General features: G+C 39.6%; 1 protein-coding gene and 1 long non-coding RNA gene across 2 annotated transcripts in view; one reads left to right on the forward strand and one right to left on the reverse strand.

Annotated features, from left to right (window-relative positions):
* Positions 1–21,916, forward strand: part of LOC117513706 (potassium voltage-gated channel subfamily H member 3-like) — a 519,543-nt gene that overhangs the window by 241,140 nt on the left and 256,487 nt on the right. The gene's annotated exons all lie outside the window — the stretch shown is intronic.
* LOC117513714 lies at positions 885–14,752 on the reverse strand. The gene is made up of 4 exons (XR_004561688.1): positions 14,742–14,752; positions 11,360–11,365; positions 9,538–9,544; positions 885–982 (listed from the first exon to the last, which is right to left on the reverse strand). It is a non-coding gene; the product is annotated as an uncharacterized LOC117513714 (long non-coding RNA).

The following is a 21,916-nucleotide window of genomic DNA, read 5'->3' on the forward strand; positions in this document are numbered from 1 at the left end:
AAGACTCTTCTAAGTCAGTTGAAGAAAGCTGAATTCATGTCGCTGGCTGTGGATGAGTCAACTGGCAGCTCTGATATAGCACAACTTTGTTTGTATGTGCAGTTTTTTCAACGGTGACTGTTTCAAGGAGGATCTGTGGGCTTAATTCCACTGGAAGGACAAACAACAGGGGAAATAATTTTCCAAAATATTATTGCTTTTTTTTATTAAATGGACTGGACCTGGAGCATGTTAACCTGCTGGTTACAGATGGAGCTCCCTCAATGGCAGAAAGAATCAAGCTGTTGCACCAAAACTACAGTGTCTCCACTGTCTCGTTCACCAGAGTGTCCTCTGCTCTCAGCTTAGTGATGAGTTGAAAAGTACCATGGACTCTGTGCTGCAGTGAACTTTATCAGAGCAACATGCAGTCTTCAGCAGAGGTTGTTTCTCAGACAACTTGGTGATATGTCAGCTGAGCACTCTGACCTACTTTTACACGTCAGGTGGTTAAGCCAGGGTAATGCACTTCAGAGGATCTGTGAACTGAGGGAGAAAATGATCACCTTTCTATGTGAATGCAAGCAAAAGAAGGCTGAAACATTTCTGACAAAAATGCTGGATGAGAAGTTTGTCTCAGAAATGTGCTTTATAAGTGATATCATGCATCATTTGAATGGTCTTACTCTGAGTCTTCAGGGGAGCATAAAACAGTGGCTGATGTGGTTGAAAAGCTGACTGCTTTTATATATATATATATATATAAAAAAAAATAGACATTTTTCATGTGATCTTAATGACAGGCTGCTGCACTTTCCCACACTCAGTGACTTCATTAGTATATACTTTTGATGTTCTGTTAAATAAAAAGGGCAAAAGAAATGTAGTAGCATTTGTCTCAATTGTACATCAGAGAGTAATAGTACAGGTCACGGGAATGTCCGGCCCACTGGTCATAGCATTCTGACAAATCTGGCCCCCAGAAAAATATAGTTGAATAGCCCTGGTCTATAGTATCAAATGCCTTCTGCAAATAAAAAAAAAAAAAAAAAAAAAAAAAAAAAAACCAACAGTACATTGCTTATTTTCAGTTGCATTTGTAATCTGTTCAACAAAATCAATTACAGCCAGTGAAGTAGTGCGATTCCTTCTAAAACCATATTGCTGTTCGTGAAGTATGTGATGTTTAGTTATAAAATCATATAACCTCTTTAAAAATACCTTTTCCAAAATTTTGGAAAATTGTGGCAGGAGTGAGATTGGTCTATAACACTATGTAACACAATTTTTGTTCCTGGCTTCTAAGTGTTATATTTCAACTGCTTATGTCTAAAGTCTATGGAAAATTACTACATTCAGCACAAACTTTGATTTAATTTTTTTTTATCGTTCTAGAAAGTTCTAAAAGTTTCTTGAAATTTCTAGATAATTCTGGAAACTTCTAGAAAATTCTGGACAGTTCTAGCAGTTAAAGAATATTCTAGAAGACTACTCAGTAGTAGTGAAGGCAAATCGAGAATTTCTTGAAAACAGACAAATTTCAAAATATCATTGTCCTGATCACAGAAGCAAAGTTTCTGTGGAATAACAGCTATTTTCTATTTATTTAAGGCATAACAGGTTAGGAAAACACACTGTGTACCCAGGAACAAAACAAATAAAAATTTGTTACATAGTGTAATTTGAGAAGACATCTTTATCTCCAGATTTAAATATTGGTATCACTTTAGCCAGTTTTTCTGAAAGGAAATTTCCCAGTCATTAGTGACAAGTTACAAGTATACGTAAAAAGGTTTACCAATACAATCAATAATATTTTTAATCAAAGACATATCAAAATGATCACTATCAGTTGTTTTTTCCGCTTGACTTTACAATGTCAATTATTTCATATTCATCAGTTTATTTAATGAACATTGAATCCTGAATTTTATTCATTGTTTTACAGTAATCCAAAGAACGCAGTCCACAAGATACAACTGAATCAGTTAAATTTTTACCCACATTTACAAAGTAATCATTAAAATGATCTACTATAGCTTTATTTTCCTTAACAACTGTACCAGTGCTTGTGTAAAAAAAGGGCAGGACATTCTTTAATACCTTTTCTTTTATTTATGACTTCATTTAAAATCTTCCAAGTACCCTTAATGTTTGTTTTTTTCCCAACAATTCACTATACTAATACTGCCTTTTACAAGATCGCATAATGTTATTTAGCTTATTTTTATATAGCTTATATCTTTTCTCAGCATCAAATGTTCTTAGTTCTTACAAGAATTGCTTGTACAGATTTTTTTTTTTCTTTTTACATGCATTTTGCAGTCCCTTAGTAATCCAAGGTTTGTCAACATTTTGCTTATTTCCAACATTTGACACCAAAGGCCAATGTTTATCATATAAATTGGAGATAATAGAAATGAATGACTCATAAGATTGATCAATGTCCTCAATGTAAATGTCACTCCAGCTTAAGTCCATTCTAAGATTTTCCAAAGTTTCCGCTATTATTTTCCTTTTGAAATTTGTATTTTCAGTATGGTCAATTTTGTCAACGAAAGAATTCTAAACTACAAAAACCGGCAAATGATTATTGATATCACTAATAAGTAATCCCCCCTCTAAATTCCCCACGGTAACATTTGTAAGTATATTGTCAATAAGTGTCGCTGTATTCGCAGCTATCCTAGCTGGATGAGTAATTACTGGATACATTCCCAAACAAAACAGTTATATGTATTTGACCATGAGGATTTAAGTCTCCACAAACAAATACAGACTTATTATTTTTAATAGTGTTGTACATCTCAATCAACTTTCCCACAAAAGTTTTTATTTTTGATCCTGGTGCTCTGTAAACACAACTTACAATTATATTTTTTGATTTTTTGCATGTAATTTCCACAGTGACACATTCCATGACATTTTCCAAAGAAAAACATGTTTTGAATGATTTCACAGTGATAAGCAGAATTAACATAAAGTGCCACACCACCACCCCATTTGTTCATCCTAGTTATCAGAAAGAATCATAACCCTCAAACTGGACAGTGTCCATATGCTCCTCTTTCAACCACGTCTCAGAAATTGCAATAACTGAAAAATGTTTATTTGCACTATTTAAACAATCCTGAATTTTTGACAAGTTCATGGAAAGACTTCTGCTATTAAAATGTATGATGGAGAATGTCCCATTTAACACAGTATGTCTGCTAAATTGTTCCTCAGAAAAATAACTGCAATGATGATAATATTTTAAGAAAAAAAACAATCCGGATCTATATTATATTCAATATTATGAAACCTATGTTCAGTGTAATCAAAATTTTTTAAGTGGAGCTCCTGTGCAGGAGTAAATTGATAAGAATCAGTTGTCATAAAAATAAAAAAAAATTGTAATCCACAAAACAAAAATGTGACTAATCAAAGTCTAGCTGCTAGATGTGAATATATTTGTGATATAACTTATCGCAAAATTTGTCCCATAGCGAAAGAAAAAAACAAATCAACCACAAAAGAAATCACTACAAGTAAACAAAAAAACCAGTAATAAGCATTGTCTTCCCTAGGAAGCAGTCACTTAAATTTATCCAGATCCAAGAGCTCTCTTATTATCATAATTTTTGCTTCCTCCGGAGATCCATTTAATTTAATCCATACTTTACAGTTCCTGGTCCAAGTTGCTTGTATTTTTTTTTTTTTTCTGTTTTTTAGAGCTCTGGCTTGCCATGCAATATCTGCATTCTTCTTTGTCAAATGTGCATTTATGTAGACCTCAGTTCCTTTCAGCTTTTTTGTTTGCCTTAACAATTCATTCTTAAGTTTCCTGTTTGCAAGCGGGATAATAATAACTGGTTTAGACTTTTTATCTTTTTTTGGAATTGAATGATAGTAATTGAACGACAGTCTGCAAGATCATTGTTGTTGATGTGGATGTCTTAACCATCATGCTAAAATGTCCAGTGATGTACAGACTAGGGAGAGTTAATTTCATGGGTCATGATTTGGCTCTAGTTCTGTTTTATTGTTTTGGTCAGATATCACTCAGTTATTTCTAGTATTTTGTTTCCATGCTAATGAGTGATTTTTATTAGTCATGCTTTTATTCTGATGTTTTGTCCCATGTCAGCTTGATTTCAGGGTTGCTGACCTCCACTTTCACGTGTCCCTGCCCTTCTTGGTTTAATTGCTCCATGTCCTTTATAACCACTATTGGACCATCTCCTAGTTGACAGATTGTATTAGGTTCTGCCCTGCTCTCTAACATTCCATGTTACAGTTTTTCAGTCCACATTACTGAGTTCTGCTATCTTTCTGGATTCCTCGCAACTGTTTTTGCTCCAGTTACAGTGATTTGCACATTGGAGAACCTTGCTGGCAGTTTGGATTAATGTTTTTCACCCGTCGTTAGAGTCTGTGGTATGGGAATCTCAGGTCAATGAACTCATTCTATGTTTTGGATAACTTTCCTACGGGTCATTCCATGTCAATTCAATGAATATTTGAGGGGCCTCATGCACATTGTCTCAGATTTTATTTAAATTTTAATCAAATATTCCCAGACTCAGACACCTCTGAGAAACCTCTAGTAACCGTGGAAACCTTAGGGAATTCCCCTGGCAGATCTATGTGCAAGCATTCTGGGGTGTGTCATGAATCATATAAATGCAGTGTATGCACAAAATTAAAATGAAATTGTCATTTCAGCACTAGAAATACATTCGCGAGTGCACACATTAGCCATAATTGGATGCTTAAATTAACCAGAAGGAGTTTCATAAAGAAGGCCATATTTATAACACATAAAGTAGATATCAATACCTTCAAAATGGAATCAGTTTGAGAGTTTTATTTACTGCCCACATGATCTTTTCTTCTTATAAAATTCGACCACAAAATGTTTTTTTTTTCAGATTTCAGAGGTTTCTCCCACAATAACTGCTTACCACAGATTTGACAAATTTACATATTTCATAGCCAGTATAGCTGGCATTAAGGAGCTAAGAAATGGAAAGGCTTCTTTGAGTGTGATGTATGCTTCAGTGGTCTCAAACATGGATGCTCGCAATAGTCAATGTAATATCTTCCATAGTTTGAGCATACGTAACTTCACAGTTTAGTGTCAATGTCTGTTGTTTGACTATAGTCCAAGTCTGGGTGTCCATGACAACTGCCACAGAAAATTTCAGGCCTCTAGTCCATTATTTGCTGAGCTATTCTACTTTGAACATGGCTCCAGAAATGACGGCCATAATTTTTGCCTAAAAAACGGGAGACCCCATGCACACTAAATTGACGATATCTCAGAAACTACTTGGCCTACAGGCCTTAAACTTCAGATTTGTTGTTCTGATAGTCTGGGAATATTGATTAAAATTTAAAGAAAATCTTAGACAAGTGCGTGAGGCTCGTTGAATTGACATGGAATGACCCCTACCTAATCCTGTGACAGATGGTTTCTATTGAGAACTCCTGGTGCCAAACCTTGCATGGCTCTTTGAATTATTTTCTTGTGATTTCCCCTCCATAAGGTGAGGGAGTTTTTGAACGGATTACCATGTGCTTAACCCAAACCATTCATTAATTTGCCTGCTGTAAGCTTAATAATATTATTGTGGACAATTAAAGTCTTTCCAAACCGTCCTTTGTTGTTGCTGTCTGTGTAAGAGTCCTAGCCCAGATCCTTTACATACTGTTGATCCCAAAGTGGTAATATATCCAGATGTTAACACTTCCAGGAAAACAATGTTTTGAGACTGATTTTTTATATGTTAGTTGTTGTTGGTGTTGCCAGGGTGGTGGTCCGTAATTAATTAAAAATTCAATTAAATTATCCATAAATACGTACATAAATGTCTTTAGTATTATGTATCCATTGACAAGTATCAAAAAAACTCTTATTACCACACGTTCAACATCCTGTGCACAGCATTGTCCTAGTTTAAATGACCATAATAATCAGATAAGTGCCAGGAATCACATAACAGTAGTAATCTGATTACAGCTTATTAGTTGGATTTATTTGGGAAGTGGGGAAAGAAGAAAGGCCAGCCTCCTGAAGAGAAAAATTAGACTGAAAAAGGTCTCTCTCTCTCTCTCTCTCTCTCTCTCTCCCTCTCCTCTCTCTCTCTCCTCTCTCTCTCTCCTCCTCTCTCTCTCTCCTCTCGCTCTCTCTCTCTCCCTCTCTCTCTCTCTCTCTCTCTCTCTCTCTCTCTCAGTGAGGAGCTTTGCAGGGTTGATGTCCTTGCACCCGAAATATGATGTCACGGTTTTAGGACACTCCACTCAACTTTAATATATTTGTCCTATAAACTGCATTGATGGCCAAGAAATTTGGTCTTGAGAATGCTGAAAAAACACACAGGGGCTGTTGAAGGATGCTTGGGCATCCTGGCAAATTGTTTTTTTGTACACCAACAGATTCTCTGTGTCTCTTTGTGATCTGAAGAAGGATGTCACGAGCCCTGAGGAGACAGCAGTGTGTCCCACTGTATCTCTGGACATGTGACTGACAACTGCTTTGAAACAATGGAATAAATTACATTAATGTAAGAAGAAATTGGAGTATTGGGGAGAAATCCAGGTGTATTAATCCAATTCCTCATAATAACACAAGTCATTAACAGATAAAACATATCAGATTTTGTTGTTTACATGGCCACTCAATAATCAGATAACAGCCAAAAATCAGATAGCAACCAAATTTTTTATGTGCATACAAAAAGAACCATTGATATAAGCCAGCAAATTAGGAAAAAAAGAAAAAAAATTTGTTTGCAATATTTTATTGCTATTTTAAGAGTATAGTGAATTTTTTTGAACTCCGGGATGGTTTCACCTTTGACTGTTATTCAGTCCTTCCCGAAATTAATTTTTCAAAAATTGATTTCTTGGAAACTAAGAAATTCTCAAAGGTGAGTAAAGCAGCCAGAGGCAGATTTCTAACAGTGTTTAATATGACAAGAATTGTTTACTAATAAACATATCCTTAGTTATTTTGTGGCACTTTTCTTGAACTGTAGAGGAGATGTGATGGATTTCCCAAGAAACCTAACTAAAGGCCCTGTCACACTTAGCAAGAATGAACACGAATCAGGGCCGAATGTCAAAAAATAAATAAATAAATAAATAAATAAATTTGTGCCACATCTAGGAGGGAATAAGAATTGCAGAAGACAGCCGTCTGAATACTGAGACTGCTTTGACCTGCCCTGAATGATCCGTGTACATGCCGTGCATATTAGCCTCCAAACGCAGTACAAATGTAGGTGGAACTCATGAGGATAACCCAGACAGCTGTCAGAATACAGTGAGAATGTGATGAATCAACCCAGTCTCACGTTTTTTTGTTTGTTTGTTTGTTTGTTTTTTCCGTGCTCCCATGATGAAATGAGTCAAATTTTCGTGATGGGGTTTTTTAAACTGACTATTCCTAACCCTACTCCTACCCCCAACCCTAACCTTAACCATAACTTAAACTTACTCTGTCCCCCCATCGTAGCCATAGCCACTCCGACCCCCTCGCTTCACTTTTAATTTCATGCAGCCATCACGGAATGAATTAGAATGAATTTGTGCTGCCGTGACGAAAATGAGGCACTTTTTGTCACAATATCACGAACCAATAGATTAATGTATATTTTGTGCTGCTGAATCACGACTTGCCGTGAGAGCAGGTTGGATGAATGCACTTACATTGTCGTATAAGTGAGGTACAATTGCAGGTCAAAGAAATATATTCCAGCAGCACTCAAGGTGCACTCGTGGTGTGTTTAGGCACAGTTGGAACATTCGGCCAGTAGTCGACTTGGCGGATAATTTTAAACTGCCCCTCGAACGTGATCAGAATGCTTCGAATGTCGTTTTCATGGTGTATGAATATTCACAATACAGTCAGGTTGTGGCCAGACTGCACTTTGACCGCCGTTCGATATTTTTCCACCTCGAACGCACCTCAACAGTTGAGTGCATGTGCTCTACATTCGAGCTGGCCACACGACTGTGCCTGACTGTTTAGATTGCTCTCTGAACACTGAATACATTTTTCAGTGCGCCTCGACACTTCCCGAACGTGGGTCAGATTTACAGTTGGACAGCATTCAAGCTCATTTGGCCTCCAGTGTGACGGGGGTATAAGGAATGCATGGCTGACACCAGATGACAAATTTCCACTCTCAGTATGAACTGGGAGCAGCTGACCCAGTGCCTTGTGTACATACAATCACATACATGACTCTTCTGTTCCCAGAAACTTTGGCGTTCATCTGCTGAAGACGGTGCGCCTACTGCGGCTGTTGCGCCTCCTACAGAAGCTGGATCGCTACTCCCAGTACAGTGCTGTGGTCCTCACACTGCTTATGTCCACGTTCGCCCTGCTGGCACACCTGGATGGCCTGTGTCTGGTACTCATAGGACGCAGTGAGATCCATAGCAATAGCCCACCTCCTGGGACGTAGGTTTGTGTCAATGTTCATGTTGTGCATTGTTATTTGTGTCAAGATTGGAGCGGTAAGCACGCTTGCTCAAAAAGAAGGTCAGTTATCAATGAAACTAAACCCTTGCTGTCAACAAAATTGCAACAACCACCTATTCAACGATGGTCAGCCTCCTTGATTCAGTAAATATGTCACAAACCTCATTATTTCCCCTGTAGCCTGAGACATTCTTCTGTTGTATTTGAAGCGTTTAGTTTACAGTTGCTCATGTTTTTAAGCCCCTGAATATTCCCTGCTTTCAGTTAAATCAATCATCCATAAATTGAAAAATGCATGATTCACTATTGAATAAAGAAATCAGGATTTCAGGATCCCAGTTTACCAAAAGTTACATGGCAGTCAGCACTGTGGTTTTTCTGTGCTACTCCACCATGAACCTACAACAGGTAAAATTGGTTAGATGTACAGTATCTCCAATCAGAGACAATGAAGACTGAACCTGCAACAGAGTAGGTCATGGTGTCATGATGGCTTCTCACATGTCTCCTTTCTGCACATTCATTGTTGTAATCTTCACATTTTATTTTTTTCCATGGTTACATTCACTGGCGTCCATGAGATATTTCAGTAAATTCCTCTGGGCCAAGATGGCCCAAGGGGGGTAATATACAACCCCAATTCCAATGAAGTTGGGATGTTGTGTAAATGTAAATTAAAACAGAATACAATCATTTGCTAATCTTCTTCAACCTATATTCAATTGAATACACCACAAAGACAAGATATTTAATGTTCAAACTGATAAACTTTATTGTTTATGTGCAAATATTGCTCATTTTTGAACATGGATGTCTGCAATTCGTTTTCAAAAAAGCTGGGACGCTGGTATGTTACCACTGTGTTACATCACCTTTCCTTTTAAAAAACACCCAATAAGCATTTGTGAACTGAGGACACTAATTGTTGAAGCTTTGTAGGTGAATTCTTTCCCATTCTTGCTTGAGTGCACGGACTTCAATTGTTTCAACAGTCCGGGGTGTCCTTTGTCGATTTTGAGCTTCATAATGCGCCATACATTTTCAGTGGGCGACAGGTCTGAACTACAGGCAGGCCAGTCTCGTACCTGCACTCTTTTACTGCGAGCCACACTGTTGTAACACGGGCAGAATGTGGCTTGTTATTGTCTTGCTGAATAAGCAGGTACGTCCCTGAAAAAGACATTGCTTGAATGGTAGCATGTGTTGCTCAAAAACCTTGGATGTACCTTTCAGAATTGTTGGTGCCCTCACAGATGTGTAAGTTGCCCATGCCATGGGCACAAACACACCCCCATACCATCACACATGCTGGCTTTTTGAATTTTGTGCTGGTAACGATATGGATGGCCTTTTTCCTCTTTTGTGAGGAGGACATGACGTCCATGATTTCCAAAAACAATTTGAAATGTGGACTCATCAGACCACAGCACACTTTTCCACTTGGCGTCTGTCCATTTCAAATGAGCTCGGGCACAGAGAAGACAGCGGCATTTCTGCATGTTGTTGATGTATGGCTTTCGCTCTGCATGGTAGAGTTTTAACTTGCCCTTGTAGATGTAGCGATGAACTGACAGTGGTTTTCTGAAGTGTTCCTGAGCCCACGCGTTAAGATGCTTTCCACAATGATGTCGGTTTTTAATGCAGTGCCGCCTGAGTGATCGAAGGTCACGGGCATTCAATGTAGGTTTCGGCCTTGCTGCTTACATGTAGAAAGTTCTCCAGATTCTCTGAATCTTCTGATTATATTATGGACTGTAGATGATGGAATCCCTAATTCCTTGCAATTGAATGTTGAGAAACATTGTTCTTAAACTGTTGGACTATTTTTTCATGCATTTGTTCACAAAGTGATGATACTCACCCCATCTTTGCTTGTGAACAGCTGAGCCTTTGGGGGATGCTGTGAGAACATTGTGTGCCACCTGCTGTACTTGTCTGTGCCGAAACGTTGCACTTGTGCAGAAAATACTTTTATTTATCACAATTGCATGAAAATAAACTAGGGCTGAAAACATAGAGGCGGAAAAGGACACAAAACCTAGGATTTACATATTTGAATCATGCAAATGACTTCTTCATGATTCTGCCTTAATTGTGTGTAGTTTGTCTGCCTGTTTCTATTTGATCATTCTGTCGCAAATTAAACCAACTAACATTCAACCCTTCCACCATTTTTAATCCTATTGGCGGCAGTATGGTTTGCTTTCAAGTTATGACCTTAAGTTTGACCTTTGACGTCATCCAAGGTCAAAGGTTATGTAACAATTTGTATGGGGGTATACAATGTATTTCCTAGACTATTCTGGCGTGTATAAATCCGGCCTAACTGACCGGCACTACAGATCTAAAGAGTAACATTCAAAACTTTGAATCATCCAGAATATTCTGCACAGAATCTGCCGCCCTGATTGCTGACCTGTAGCAGCCGGAGGAGGAAGAGAAATCATCATCCGCACTGATCATCCCCTCCTAAAAAAAGTCAAATGGCATGGCAACTTATACATCTGTGATGGCATCATCAATGCTGAAAGGTACATCCAGGTTTTGGAGCAACCACATGCTGCCATTCAAGCAACGTCTTTTTCAAGGGACGTCCCTGCTTATTTCAGTAAGACAATGCCAAGCCCACATTCTGCACGCGTTACAACAGTGTGGCTTCATAGTAAAAGAATGCAGGTACTAGACTGGCCTGCCTGCAGTCCAGACCTTCGTCCATCGAAAATGTGTGGGCATTATGGAGTGCAAAATATGACAACGGAGACCCTGGACTGTTGAAACACTGAAGTCATACATCAAGCAAGAATGGGAAAGAATTCCACCTACAAAGCTTCAACAATTAGTGTCCTCAGTTCCCAACGCTTCTTGAGTGTTGTTAGAAGGAAAGGTGATGTAACACAGTGGGTAAACACACCACTGTCCCAGCTTTTTGAAACATGTTGCAGGCATCCATTTCAAAATGAGCAAATATTGCACAAAACCAATAAAGTTGATCAGTTTGAACATCAAATATATTGTCTTTGTGGTGTATTCAACTGAATATACACTCAACAAAAAATATAAACGCAACAACTTTTGGTTTGCTCCCATTTTGTATGAGATGAACTCAAAGATCTAAAACTTTTTCCACATACACAATATCACCATTCCCTCAAATATTGTTCACAAACCAGTCTAAATCTGTGATAGTGGAGCACTTCTCCTTTGCTGAGATAATCCATCCCACCTCACAGGTGTGCCATATCAAGATGCTGATTAGACACCATGATTAGTGCACAGGGTGTGCCTTAGACTGCCCACAATAAAGGCCACTCTGAAAGGTGCAGTTTTATCACACAGCACAATGCCACAGATGTCGCAAGATTGAGGGAGCGTGCAATTGGCATGCTGACAGCAGGAATGTCAACCAGAGCTGTTGCTCGTGTATTGAATGTTCATTTCTCATCAAATTGGGGCGACGGTTCATCTTTCGGAGGACATTGATCCTAAACATACAGCCAAGAGAAAAAAAGGAGTGGCTTCAGGACAACTCTGTGAATGTCCTTGAGTGGCCCAGCCAGTAATGTAATCACATCATGGGTTGGATGTCATTCAAAATCAAGCAGAGATGGAGCTGACCATGGCACACGGCCAGTGACTGTGTACCTGCGGCTTGTGCTGCTTCACACTCTGCTGCGAACTCATCAAAACCATGAGCCCATCAAACTGGAAACCTTTCTCCCCCAACTACGCCTCAGTATCCTGTCCATGAATATCACAAACAGGATTGGTGACAAGGTACAACCTTGGCTGATGCCAACCCCCACCGGAAATGAGTCTGACTTAATGCCAAGCACCCGAACACAGCTCTCGCTTTGTGAGTACAGAGATTGGATAGCCCTGAGAAGGGACCTCCTCACTCCATTCTCCTGCAGCACCTCCTACAGTATCTTCCAGGGTACCCGATCATACTGCTTCTCCAAGTCCATGAAACACATATAAACTCCATGGGCATACTCCCAGGTACCCTCCAGGATCCTTGTGAGACTGAAGAGCGGGTTGGTTGTTCCACGGCCAGGACGTAACCCACATTATTTCTGTTCAGAGGTTTGACTATCAGCTGAACCCTCCTTTCCAGCACCCTGGAGTAGACTTTACCAGGGAGGCTGAGTAGTGTGATGCCTCTGTAATTGGCACACACTCTCTGGTCCCCTTTTTCAAAATATGGGGACCACCATTTTGCCATTCCTTAGGCACTATCCCAGACCTCAATGCAATTTTGAAGGCAAGGCAGTCCCTCCACACCCAGAGACTTTGGTATTTCTGGACAGATCTCAATGAAAGATTTGCCACTATTGAGTTGTTTGTCTACCTCAGTGACTTCCACCAGGAAAATTGATGATAATCCTCAATCAGCTTCCAGCTCTGCCTCTGTTATCGAGGGTGCTCCAGTCTGATGCAGGAGTTCCTCAAAGTCTTCCTTCCAGTGGCGGATTACATACTCAGTTGAGATCAACAGAGTCCCAACCTTGCTGTAGACAGCTTGGATGGTTCCCCGATTTCTCCTCCTGTGGTGCTTCATGGTCCGCCAGAAGCACTGTGTTTCCGGCTGAAAGTCCTTTTCCATGGTTGCTCTGAACTCCTCCCACACCTGCTGATTTGCCTCCCCCACAGAAGAAGCTGCTGCCCTTTGGGCCTGTTGGTACCTTGCAACTGCCTCCAGAGTCCTCCGAGATAACCCAGAAGGCCTCCTTCTTCAGTCGGACGGCTTCCCTGACCACCGGTGTCCACCACAGTGTTTAAGGGTTGCTGACCCTTGAGGCATCTAAGACCTTCAGGCCACAGCTCCCCGCTGCATCTTCAGTAATGGAAGCTTTGAACATTGCCCGTTCTGTTTCAATGCCATTAACCTCCAAAGGGATGCTAGAAAAGCTCCGCTGGAGGTGTGAGTTGGGCTTACCAGGTCTGTCCAAAGTCCTCCCCATCTTCTGATCCAACTCACCACCATATGGTGATCAGTTGACAGCTCTGCCCCTCTCTTCACCTGTGTCTCCAGAACATGAGGCCTCAGATCAGATGATGCAATCACAAAATCGATCATCGATCTTTGGTCTAGGGTGCTCTGGTACCATGTACACTTATGAGCAGAGGTGGGACGAAGTCACTGTCAAGTCATTCTCAAGTCATGAATCTGCAAGTCTCAAGCCAAGTCTCAAGTCAGCTTACAAACAGTTGGTGGTCATTATGACTTGAGACTTGACTTGAGACTTGATTTGAGACTTGCAGGTTCATGACTTGAGAGTGACCTGCTGGTGACATCTCTGCTTATGAGCATCCTTATGCTTGAGCATGGTGTTTGTTATGGACAGTCCATGACTAGCAAAGAAGTCCAATAACAAAGGACCATTCGGGTTTAGATCGGGGAGGCCGTTCCTCACAGCACGCCACTCCAGGTGTCTCTGTCATTGCCCATGTATGCGTTTAAGTCCCCAGCAGAACAATGGAGTCCCCAACCGGAGCCCCATACAGGACTCCATTTCTTCTTGGAGTCCATTCAGGGACTTCAAGAAGGCCGAATCCTCCATACTGCTGTTCATTGCATATGCACAAACAACAGTCAGAGTTTTCCCTCCCACCACCTGAAGGCACAGGGAAGCGACCTCTCACCTACCAGGGTAAACTCCAACATAGTTGCGCTCAGCCGGGAACTCCTGATTATCCCCACACCCACCTGGCTCCTCACACCCTGGGTAACTCCAGAGAAGAATAAGGTCCAACACCTATCAAGCAGAGTGGTTGTGGAGCCGAGGCTGTGCATGGAAGTGAGGCCACAACAACTAACTGGTATTGCTCTACCTCCCACACAAGCTCCGGCTCTTTTCCCCACAGTGAGGTGACGTTCCACACCCCCAGAACTAGCCCCTGCCGCCTGGGTATGGTCCACAGAGGCCCTCGACTTTCACTGCCACCCATGGGACAGTGCACCAATACCAGTGGTGCGGGTGTTGAGCCCACAGGGTGAAGATTGAAGGTCCACATTGCCTTTTTGGGCTGTGGGCAGTTGTGCGCCAATATCACCCATCGCAGCCAGTTTGTCATTAGATGAACAAATACATCTGCTGTTGTCGGAACAGTCCTTCCAAGAGTCATACCATGCTGGAACAGCCGATAATGCAGGTAATACAAATGACTCGTCATTGTGGACAACATTTTTACGTCATAGGTATTCCCAGCCCAGTCTCACTTTTTTTTTCATGCTCCCATCACGAAATTATTCAAATTTTCATGAAGGTTTTTTTAAATTCACTATTACTAACCTACTTCTACCCACAACCCTAACCTTAACCATAACCTAACCCTACTACTTCCCCCAACCCTAACCATAACCACCCCGACCCCGCTTCACTTTGAATTTTGTGCAGCCATCACAGAATGTATTAGAATGAATTTGTGCTGCCATGACGACAATGATGCGCTTTCCGTTACAATATCGCAAACCATAGATTAATGTATATTTCGTGCTGCTGAATCATGACATGCCGTGAGACTGGGTTGGGATTTCCTGTTCATGATCGTTGTCTTCTCTCACTGGCAGGCCAATATCGCCAAATCTAACAGCTCCTCTTTTCCGTAACCCGTGGTTGAAACATTTCTGTCTTTTAAGTGCTCTCTGATGCTTTTAATCAGCCTATTCTCTGCCATTGCATTACCTGGATGATCTAAACATATGCTCCAAATGGCAATGTGGTTTGTTATGCCCAGCCAGGCAGGTAGGTGGAGCATACGCACATGCGAACTACTGCATGGCACCATGGCTCTTCAAATCCAGCTATTGGCATGATTTCTTCAATATCTACAGAGAAATTGCATTTCCTTTTCTCATAGTGATTTGTGGGTATTTTCTTGCATGCTGTCAGTGGTGGGCACAGCTAACCAAAACGTTAGCTTTGATAACTGGTAATCAGCTAACTGAAAAGTTATCTTTTTAATTCTAAACCGATAAACTGCCTAAAAACTTATTGGAAGCTTCAGCTAACCGATAACTTTCAATTTTATCTCCCATACACTCTCAGCTGCTAACAAGCCAATTTTGAGTGGTAAGTGTTTTTTATTGACTTGAAAAAGCTTTTGATGTTATCGATCATTCAAGATTGCTTCACAAGTTACAACAATATGGAATAAGAGGGATTGCACATCAGTGGGTAAAAAGCTACTTAGAAAATAGAAAACAGTTTGTTTAGATAATAATACTAAATCAGAATTGTGTAATTATATGTGGAGTACCACAAGGGTCGGTACTTGGAGCCAAACTGTTTATTTTGTATATCAATGATTTTGTGAATATATCTAATGCACTTGGTAGCATTTTATTTGCTGACGATACATCATTATTTTACTCTGGATCAGATATACAGGAAATAGCACAAGTGATAAATGCAGAGTTGGAAAAAGTGAAATATTGGTTTGATATAAACAGATTGTCACTTAATCTTAATAAAACAAATTTCATATTGTTTAATGACAGAGTTAAAAAAATGATGTGTCATTAAAAATAGATGGAATGGACATTCAAAGGGTAAAAGAAGCGGAATTTTTAGGAGTTATGATTGATGAAGATTTTACATGGAAGTCACACATAAATTACATAAAAGGAAAGATAGCGAAAGTCATTGCTGTTTTGCATAAAGTTAAATATTTATTAAATAGTTATGGTTTATTAACATTGTACAATACATTGATTGTTCCATATTTGACTTATTGTGTAGAAATCTGGGGATCAACATGTACAACTTATACACAACCTTTATTTATTTTGCAGAAAAGAACTTTAAAAGTGATTGGCAACAGTTGATTTAGAGATCCATCTAATCCATTGTTCATTAAGTATAGGATACTTAAATTTCATGATTTAGTTGATTTGAAATTACTACAAATAATGTACCAAGCGAATAACAATACCTTACCAATAAACATTCAAAATATGTTTGAAAAAAGGTAAGTAGTTATAATTTGAAGGGCATAGAAGTCTTTAAAAAAACCAAGATTCAGAACCAAGATAAAGGAACGGAGTATTGCAGTGAATGGTGTAAAATTATGGAACAACCTCAACAAAGAAATCAAAGAATCAAGGTTGCTTAAATTATTTAAAAAACATATTAAACTTGATGTATTTCGTAAGTATGAAACTATGAAATAAGTCAGTGGGCTGTGACAAAGCCAAAAATGTAATCTGTTAAATGTTTAGAATGTTTGAAGTTTAAAATGTAATCTATTAGGGATGTAGTCTTTTAAATAATGGTTAAAATTAGGAAAGAAGTCGGTGGCATGTGACAGTCAAAGAAATACAATGATGTCGATTGATGATGCTTTGCAAGATTGTATTGTAAAAAAGGGGCAGAATATATAAGACTTGTTCTTCCAAACTGCTCCTTTTCGTTCAATGGTTTGTAATGTTTTGTTAATTTTGCTTTTCTCTTTTCTTTTAAATGAATGAAATAAAACCCAGGTGAGACATTATCTAGACCTGCTGCTTTCCAGGGGTTCACCTGTTTCAAAGCCCTCCTAACCTGAGTGTGTGACACCTGAATGACAGAATAATCTGGGCTACAGGGGAGTTTTGTGTAGAGTCTGTGTTAAATCTGTCAAATCTGGCATAAAAGCTGAAAGTCTGGAAGGGTGTTGTCTCTGACCTCCGTGTCCAAGTTTCTCCTGTAGTTATTGGCTGATTGAATTCCCTGCCACATACTATGTGTGTTGTTGTCTAGGTTGAAGCCTTCATGTGTTTGAGAATATGCTGTTTTAGCACCTCTGATGGTTTTACACTGCTCGTAATGGGCCCACTTATATTTTATTTCTTGCGGACATCTGCATTAAACCCTGGTTTTTGAATTGGGAAAACACAGACAGTTTTGGAGGGGACACAAATGGATGTACACCAGCTGATGTAATTGCTATCTCCGTATATTCATGTATGCTGGCTGTGGCTTCTTTGAATTCTGACATATCTGTTAGCTCCAGACAGCCCTCCAGATTTGCCAGATTTTACTGTGAATTAACTTGGCAGTTAGTGTACCAGGATTGCTGTACCATGATAGCCGTTCTCCCTCATTGGGTCTTACTGCTCTTCACTGCATCGCGGTCAGCCCTGAACGTGGTGTAGCCTGCCATTGTTATGGGCTCGTCTGGTGTGTTCTCACCAAGCCACATTTCACAGAAGCCCAGTATGGAACAGTTCCATGTTTTGCGTTGCTCACATAAGTGTGCATGCAGGTCATCCAAATTATTATCCAGAGACTAAACATTAACAAACAACATGACCAAGAGAGTTAGCCTACTTTTGCTAACCAGGTAGCGGACCTTCCGGTCAATTCCTCCTCTTCTACCACGTCGCCTCCTCTGCCTGTTGTCCTCAGACAAGATCCTTGCTGTGGCTTGCCCTGGTGTCGCGATCAGTTCAGGGAAAGAGTCCAAGACACTTGTTTCAAAAATTAAGCTCTGATTACTCACTTCCAGCTGGAACAAGGTCACTCGGTCATATTTGATGTTTACTTGCATTGTGCCCTTAATTCTAAGCTCAAAAATAAGAGAAAATAATAAAAAGCAAAGTCTCACTCAGAGACCTCCGCGATGTTGATCTTGGCCATTATCAATATTTGGATCAATCTGCCCAACAACACTGATGACAGTGATGCAGAAAAAGCTGTGTGAAAATGTACTTTTGCATCGCTGCATAAATGTCAGTGACCAGTGTAATTGTGAAATGGTAAAACTCTTCACTCAAATGTCCCTTTCATGACTATCATATAGCAGGTAAATGACAAAATGAGGATTATAATTCCTTTCCAAAATATATGATTTCAGCATTTGAAATCTTTGCCTTCAAAGTTCCCGCCCACAGGGTGGGTAGTTTGCTAGTCTGGAGAAATCAATCAATCAATCAATCAATCAATCAATTTTTTTTTTTATATAGCGCCAAATCACAACAAACAGTTGCCCCAAGGCGCTTTATATTGTAAGGCAAGGCCATACAATAATTATGTAAAACCCCAACGGTCAAAACGACCCCCTGTGAGCAAGCACTTGGCTACAGTGGGAAGGAAAACTCCCTTTTAACAGGAAAACCTCCAGCAGAACCAGGCTCAGGGAGGGGCAGTCTTCTGCTGGGACTGGTTGGGGCTGAGGGAGAGAACCAGGAAAAAGACATGCTGTGGAGGGAGCAGAGATCGATCACTAATGATTAAATGCAGTGGTGCATACAGAGCAAAAAGAGAAAGAAACAGTGCATCATGGGAACCCCCCAGCAGTCTACGTCTATAGCAGCATAACTAAGGGATGGTTCAGGGTCACCTGATCCAGCCCTAACTATAAGCTTTAGCAAAAAGGAAAGTTTTAAGCCTAATCTTAAAGTAGAGAGGGTGTCTGTCTCCCTGATCTGAATTGGGAGCTGGTTCCACAGGAGAGGAGCCTGAAAGCTGAAGGCTCTGCCTCCCATTCTACTCTTACAAACCCTAGGAACTACAAGTACCCCTGCAGTCTGAGCGCGAAGCGCTCTATTGGGTTGATATGGTACTACGAGGTCCCTAAGATAAGATGGGACCTGATTATTCAAAACCTTATAAGTAAGAAGAAGAATTTTAAATTCTATTCTAGAATTAACAGGAAGCCAATGAAGAGAGGCCAATATGGGTGAGATATGCTCTCTCCTTCTAGTCCCCGTCAGTACTCTAGCTGCAGCATTTTGAATTAACTGAAGGCTTTTTAGGGAACTTTTAGGACAACCTGATAATAATGAATTACAATAGTCCAGCCTAGAGGAAATAAATGCATGAATTAGTTTTCAGCATCACTCTGAGACAAGACCTTTCTGATTTTAGAGATATTGCGTAAATGCAAAAAAGCAGTCCTACATATTTGTTTAATATGCGCTTTGAATGACATATCCTGATCAAAAATGACTCCAAGATTTCACAGTATTACTAGAGGTCAGGGTAATGCCATCCAGAGTAAGGATCTGGTTAGACACCATGTTTCTAAGATTTGTGGGGCCAAGTACAATAACTTCAGTTTTATCTGAGTTTAAAAGCAGGAAATTAGAGGTCATCCATGTCTTTATGTCTAAGACAATCCTGCAGTTTAGCTAATTGTGTGTGTCCTCTGGCTTCATGGATAGATAAGCTGGGTATCATCTGCGTAACAATGAAAATTTAAGCAATACCGTCTAATAATACTGCCTAAGGGAAGCATGTATAAAGTGAATAAAATTGGTCCTAGCACAAAACCTTGTGGAACTCCATAATTAACTTTAGTCTGTGAAGAAGATTCCCCATTTACATGAACAAATTGTAATCTATTAGACAAATATGATTCAAACCACCGCAGCGCAGTGCCTTTAATACCTATGGCATGCTCTAATCTCTGTAATAAAATTTTATGGTCAACAGTATCAAAAGCAGCACTGAGGTCTAACAGAACAGCACAGAGATGAGTCCACTGTCCGAGGCCATAAGAAGATAATTTGTAACCTTCACTAATGCTGTTTCTGTACTATGATGAATTCTAAAACCTGACTGAAACTCTTCAAATAGACCATTCCTCTGCAGATGATCAGTAGCTGTTTTACAACTACCCTTTCAAGAATTTATGAGAGAAAAGGAAGGTTGGAGATTGGCCTATAATTAGCTAAGATAGCTGGGTCAAGTGATGGCTTTTTAAGTAATGGTTTAATTACTGCCACCTTAAAGCCTGTGGTACATAGCCAACTAACAAAGATAGATTGATCATATTTAAGATCGAAGTATTAAATAATGGTAGGGCTTCCTTGAGCAGCCTGGTAGGAATGGGTCTAATAAGCATGTTGATGGTTTGGATGAAGTAACTAATGAAAATAACTCAGACAGAACAATCGGAGAGAAAGAGTCTAACCAAATACTGGCATCACTGAAAGCAGCCAAAGATAACGATACGTCTTTGGGATGGTTATGAGTAATTTTTCTCTAATAGTTAAAATTTTGTTAGCAAAGAAAGTCATGAAGTCATTACTAGTTAAAGTTAATGGAATACTCAGCTCAATAGAGCTCTGACTCTTTGTCAGCCTGGCTACAGTGTTGAAAAGAAACCTGGGGTTGTTCTTATTTTCTTCAATTAGTGATGAGTAGAAAGATGTCCTAGCTTTACGGAGGGCTTTTTATAGAGCAACAGACTCTTTTTCCAGGCTAAGTGAAGATCTTCTAAATTAGTGAGACGCCATTTCCTCTCCAACTTACGGGTTATCTGCTTTAAGCTACGAGTTTGAGTTATACCACGGAGTCAGGCACTTCTGATTTAAAGCTCTCTTTTTTTAGAGGAGCTACAGCATCCAAGTTGTCTTCAATGAGGATGTAAAACTATGACGAGATACTCTATCTCACTTACAGAGTTTAGGTAGCTACTCTGCACTGTGGTATATGGCATTAGAGAACATAAAGAAGGAATCATATCCTTAAACCTAGTTACAGTGCTTTCTGAAAGACTTCTAGTGTAATGAAACTTATTCCCCACTGCTGGGTAGTCCATCAGAGTAAATGTAAATGTTATTAAGAAATGATCAGACGGGAGTTTTCAGGGAATACTGTTAAGTCTTCTATTTCCATACCATAAGTCAGAACAAGATCTAAGATATGATTAAGTGGTGGGTGGACTCATTTACTTTTTGAGCAAAGCCAATAGAGTCTAATAATAGATTAAATGCAGTGTTAAGGCTGTCATTCTCAGCATCTGTGTGGATGTTAAAATCGCCCACTATAATTATCTTATCTGAGCTAAGCACTAAGTCAGACAAAAGGTCTGAAAATTCACAGAGAAACTCACAGTAACGACCAGGTGGACGATAGATAATAACAAAAAACTGGTTTTGGGACTTCCAATTGGATGGACAAGACTAAGAGTCAAGCTTTCAAATGAATTAAAGCTTATTTATACATATTTTTATACAAATACATATTTTAATTTTCCCTACGTGTGAGGGCTAATTTAACCAGAAAACACAGGAGGGCAAGAACAGCAGCAGACATTTTGTTTCAAGTGAAAACTACCTAGAATTGACCAACAATGTTTCCACCTGAACACAATAAACCACAGCAGGAATTTTTACATTTCATTTACATATATACAAGAAAATGAAAATGTTTCAAAAAAGCTGGGACAATGGTAAACATACCACTGTCCCAGCTTTTTAGAAATATGTTGCAGGCATCCATTTCAAAATGAGCAAATATTTGCACAAAAACAATAAAGTTTATCAGTTTAAACATTAAATATCTTGTCTTTGTGGTGTATTCAATTGAATAGGTATGTTGTACTTGTGAAAGTGTAGGAACACGGACCCACAACAGGGAGCGCAAATGAACGGACAATGGAGAAGATAAATAACAAGTTTTACTATTGTGAAACGAGCACAACCAATACAACAATCAACAATTTGGGGGTAAGCCGAATTCGCTGGTGTCGTGT

The sequence above is a fragment of the Thalassophryne amazonica genome, chromosome 1, assembly GCF_902500255.1.
Source record: "Thalassophryne amazonica chromosome 1, fThaAma1.1, whole genome shotgun sequence".
Taxonomy (NCBI): domain Eukaryota; kingdom Metazoa; phylum Chordata; class Actinopteri; order Batrachoidiformes; family Batrachoididae; genus Thalassophryne; species Thalassophryne amazonica.